The sequence below is a fragment of the Ptychodera flava genome, unplaced genomic scaffold (genome assembly GCF_041260155.1).
Source record: "Ptychodera flava strain L36383 unplaced genomic scaffold, AS_Pfla_20210202 Scaffold_37__1_contigs__length_1687728_pilon, whole genome shotgun sequence".
NCBI classification, from domain to species: Eukaryota; Metazoa; Hemichordata; class Enteropneusta; family Ptychoderidae; genus Ptychodera; species Ptychodera flava.
This window is the reverse complement of record NW_027248359.1, coordinates 1,619,020-1,624,019: the sequence shown is the minus strand read 5'-3', so window position 1 is coordinate 1,624,019 and position 5,000 is coordinate 1,619,020. Positions and strand designations below refer to the sequence as shown.

The window sequence follows — 5,000 nt, the reverse complement described above, 5'->3', positions numbered from 1 at the left end:
TTCAAGTTTGAGCAAACAATGTAGTACAGGTATAGTGGTTTTCACCACCAATTCTTTCTTTAGGGACCGTCTCAGATTGTCGCAGAAGTTCAAAAAGCGAAATTCATTCGTTTAGGGGGGGAGGGGGTTTGACCTCCATTCAATTAGTGAACTTCACTTTCGCACTTTTATTTTGTGATCACAAGTTTTCGTGTGTTTATTTTAAATTAAAGAAAAACTGCACACTCGTGCCAACAAATTTGTAACTGTTTCCATCTCGTTTGTGCCACAAACACAATTTACCGATAGTAACATTGTATCCTTAACCTTTCATTCATCAAATATACAAAGACAAAAGTATCATTTTTTAAATGTGCTATTTATAAGCGTCTGCTCTAACCACTGGATGTCTTTAGTCTCACTTGTAATGCACCTGATCATAGTCGTTTTAATATGATTGAACATGCCTGGGCCCCCTTGTCAAAGTTTCTCGCTTATTTACCGCCCCTACCAAGTACAAATTGCGTGTTCACAAAGACAAAGAACAGCACAAGAGATTCAAAAAAGGGAAAGTAAAATAAAATGAAACTTTTATGCGGTAAAATGTCCTGTTAGTACTCAAATCTGATCGATTACTTTAATTGTAACATGGCAAGGGACATGCGTCTTTAGTAGCTATAGCAAAATGCAACATTGTACTCTCAGGCAGACATGAACATTTCGCACTTTTGAAGTTTCGTTTAGGGGGAGGGGGGTTTGATCTAAACGAAGAAATTTCGTTTCTTGAACTTCTGCGACAATCTGAGACGGTCCCTTAACGTGTTCGCTTTCAAAATGTTGCAACTCGTGCAGTATGAGATCTGTCACAAACATGGGCCTTTGAAATTGATATTAAGTATCGAAATCCGAACCAAAGGTCGTTTGAATCCCAATACAAAGGAATAAAAAACGAAATTGCAATTTCAAATGACAAGTAGATATTTCTCGACAATACCGATAATTTTTGAGATATGAAGGGCTCGATAAAAGTATTGCTTGATTGTATTATTGGCTTAAACGACTTTTACCCATTATGAAAATCAAGGTCATACATTATCGATATATTTAATACGGGAGCGGTTTTCCTATTATCATGGGGGTACCAGTATATGCATTTGAGAGTTTGGAAAAATAAGCAGCTGATGATATTTAGGAAAATAAAAAAATCAACAAAACACAAAACAAAACTAAAGCTCATTGTGAGAAAGAAAGTTGCACTCCAAGTTCCAAAGACCATGCCCCATTCCCGAATTATTGATGGGTTTGATACTGCATATACGACAGGTTTTCTACGATGATTATTAATCATTGTAGAAAACCTCACGTACATTCAGTGTCACACATGTGTTCCTGTACAAGAAGAAACTCTGACTTTGTCATACGAAAATGAATAAATTGTGGACAAACCACCCTACCAGCTATTTGAATAATCAAAGAATGAAATCATGCATCTCACATTAACAAAAAACATGTCTAGTCACGCCGCCTGTCCTTCGGCATATAGGACAATAGTAACGAGACTAATTAAATGAGCGCGCTTTGTGCCAATTTCTGTAGGCGCTTTGCCTGTGACATCAATGCATTTGATACTTTGAGCAGCTTTAGTACATTTTCTGGATATAAATTACTGAAACATAGCAAAAACGGTTAACGGTTAAAAAAAGTTCCCATTGCATGGCAAGAAAAGAATTTCTGAACGTCAATTACGCGATAAGATTGATTGCACGATCTGCCCACTCATTACTGTGGATGTGGTCGTTTTATTGAACGCCCGCCTGTTGGCCAAACTGCATGCATCGTACCACTCAAATGCCGTAAAAGCTAGATCAACAGGGTCAGTACTCGTGTTTGTGTTCGTGTTTCGATAAACCCTGACGATTGCAGCCACACACCAACATCAGTGCTCCCCTAAGTCCACCAAGTTTTGCACATGCTTGGCCTTAGAATACTCATACAGGATGCATGGCACATATTTAGCCGTTCAACTACCAAATATCGTTCATTTTTGTTCTGTTTCCCATAAAATAAAGCACACATATAAAGCAGTTGAAAACTATGAAAATCAGCGTGTGCTGTATTTTGTTCTGGTTTGAAAATAATGAAAAAAAAACGTGCAGTGTTGATAAGCATTTAACGGCATTCAGAAGGAAAATGGTTACTTTGTAAAATATGTTCTACTTATTTGATACATGATGGCGAAAGTGGCGACGGTGTCCTTGACGAAAAAAATTACTACGACGATGATGATGATGATAATGATGATAATAATAATTATGATGCTGATGACGACAACGGAAACGACGACTACGATTAGAAGGACGATGGTGATAATAACAGCATGTAATCATAATGTGTTCCTCTTCAATGAGTGTGTGTGTGTATGCATGTGATTACATCATTGCTTGTTTATAATGTTTATAATGATACTACCACATGTAATACGTTAGAAACTTGACTTTAAAGGTATCATATTACGTTAGAGAGTTCACAAAATATATTTTCTTTGCGTGTAAACAATATTACATACATGATAAATATGACAATCAATCTCTCATTTGTGTCTAGAGTGACTGTTAGCCATTGCATTTTATATGCAAGCTTGACTTTACCCGTAACCTCTGGCACCTGACCTGTGATCTTTACCTGAATCAATCGCCACCCGTCTTATGCTTTCTATAACCGCACAACGTTATTCACCAACCCATTCCTTCCCCTTGACCTGGTTGGTTTTCAGTCTCCTTGTGTCTTTATATATTTGGCAATGGTGGCTACCCACACCTTTCAACACAACTCTGGATGTTTATAATAATTTAGTTCAAAACTTCAACAGTATCTTTCTGACTCGTCGGCTGTGACATAATTCTAAATTATTCCTGATTTCGACACAAACGTTCCTGTACACACTGAGTGATTTAAACACATGGATTGATAAGATATATCATGTGCATCAATCATACATCACGTTTTCCATCCAGATTTACTTGTGACATCAAAACCGAACGTTAGATTATTCTCACGTATTTCTCGTCACGCCATGTCATATGCAAAAGGTAAAGAAATGTACATATATAGTTTAAAGCAGCTGATATTTTAAACTTGTTTTAATCATTAGTCTAAGGAGATTATGACATGGAAATTATACTTTAAAAATATGGCACACATTTTACTCAAAACCAACATAGATTAAAGCAATTTGTATTACATTTATTCTACATGTACAGTTCACAAAAACAAGTGTTTTGTAATGGTTCTCAGAGAGAGAGAGTTCATCGAAAGTTTAAACGGTGGCATATTGCTTTTCCAGCGAAGCTATAACAACAACAACAACAACAACAACAACAACAACAACAACAACAACAACAACAACAACAAATGGGTTCTTATATAGCGCACATATCCACTAGTAAATGTGATAACGGCGCTTTACAATTATCATTACCCCTGGTCACTGGACCTAATATGATACCAATCAACTCCCTTGGGAGCAAACAATAGCTCACATATGCAGCCAATCGAGGCATCTAAGCTAAACGCACACATCACTTAGGTTCATTTCTAGATGAAAAACTCACATTTGATGAAAATACTGACTATATAGCGAAAAAGTCCCAACAAAGATTATACCTTCTCAGGAAACTTAAATCGTTCAATGTGAGTCAAAATATCTTACAAATGGTGTACAGATCCCTCATTGAGAGTGTTTTAACCTATACTATCATTTTGTTGTATGGAAATTTGACTGTCAGAAACAGAAATAAGCTTTCTCGTATTGTGAGGACGACAGAAAAAAATTATTGGCTGTCATCAAAATTCTCTTGTAAACCTTTACCAGCTGGCAGTGAAAAGGAAAGCGCAGAATATTGTCAATGAATCTGATCACCCTCTCCATGGTTACTTCCAGAAACTCCCGTCAGGGAGACGTTTTCGGGTTCCTCGTGCAAAGAAAAACCTCTTCAAAAAGTCATTTCTTCCATCAGCGGTTTCAATTTTAAACTCAAACTCAATGTAGTTTGTTTTAAACCTCCAGTTGGTCCTTTGTTGTTTCCGTCTATGTTTCAAGTTTTGTATCTATGTCGCTACCTTGTGTGTGTTTTTAAGCATTTCAATGTGTAATAGCGTCCCTTTTTATAGAATGCTTCTGCTAGTTGTACTATTTTAATTTGTATATGATGAGTCTGAAGGCAAATTTCTACACTTATTGTGGATAATAAAGTAATTGAATTGAATTGAAATGAATCACTACCACTGCACTCTCCTACGAGGTACACATCACTCCCGGGTGGGGAGACTGTTTTGGAGGTTGAAAAGGCATATTTGGTGATTTTGTTCATGTAAGGTGATTGCCGTACAGTTAGCATTTTACAATATGGCTTCTAAGCAAATCCGTATACTATATTTCAAGGCATAAAATGCACATGTCATTCCCAATTTAAGTGAATTATGTGTCAATTTGTATTTTTTTATGTGCGTTAGACTGTTCTTTCAGGTTGTAAGGGTATATTTTGTTATTCCGCAAATCCTTAAATGGAAAAGATACAAATTTCGCTATCTAACCATAGCCTACTTTCAAAAAACTGTTGTGTACTTTGTAAGAACAAATACTAAAATTTAATTTTGTCAACAAAAACATGATGTTAGTGGAGGAAAGAACAACTTCAAAGTACTGTGCAAATCAAGCCACCGCGATAACACCCGCGCGTACTGGAACATTCTCTATTATACAACCACATGTTGTCAACTCTTGACAACTTTCAGCCGTAGTAGATGGAGCTGTCCAATGGACGCACCGAGTGTCACCTTGTTATTCCCATCCCAGTCTCTTGATTTATGTCTATTGGGCAAATTACACATTTCCTGTCCCCATATATGACCTGCATGTTGTATGTGTGTCATCTGAATTGGAGGAAATAAGTTGTATGATCGCTGCTACTTGCAAATAGGTCTAATCTCGCATAATTAATATGTATAGCTGTGCTCGATCT

The 5,000-nt window shown here is 36.7% G+C and overlaps 1 protein-coding gene across 1 annotated transcript in view; it reads left to right on the top strand.

Annotated features, from left to right (window-relative positions):
- Nucleotides 1-1,685: 1,685 nt before the first annotated feature.
- Nucleotides 1,686-5,000, top strand: part of LOC139127814 (tyrosine-protein kinase JAK2-like) — a 39,951-nt gene continuing 36,636 nt past the window's right edge. Inside the window, exon 1 of the mRNA XM_070693683.1 lies at nt 1,686-1,852. The gene's annotated coding sequence lies outside the window, so the exon portion shown is untranslated. The remainder of the gene's footprint in view (nt 1,853-5,000) is intronic.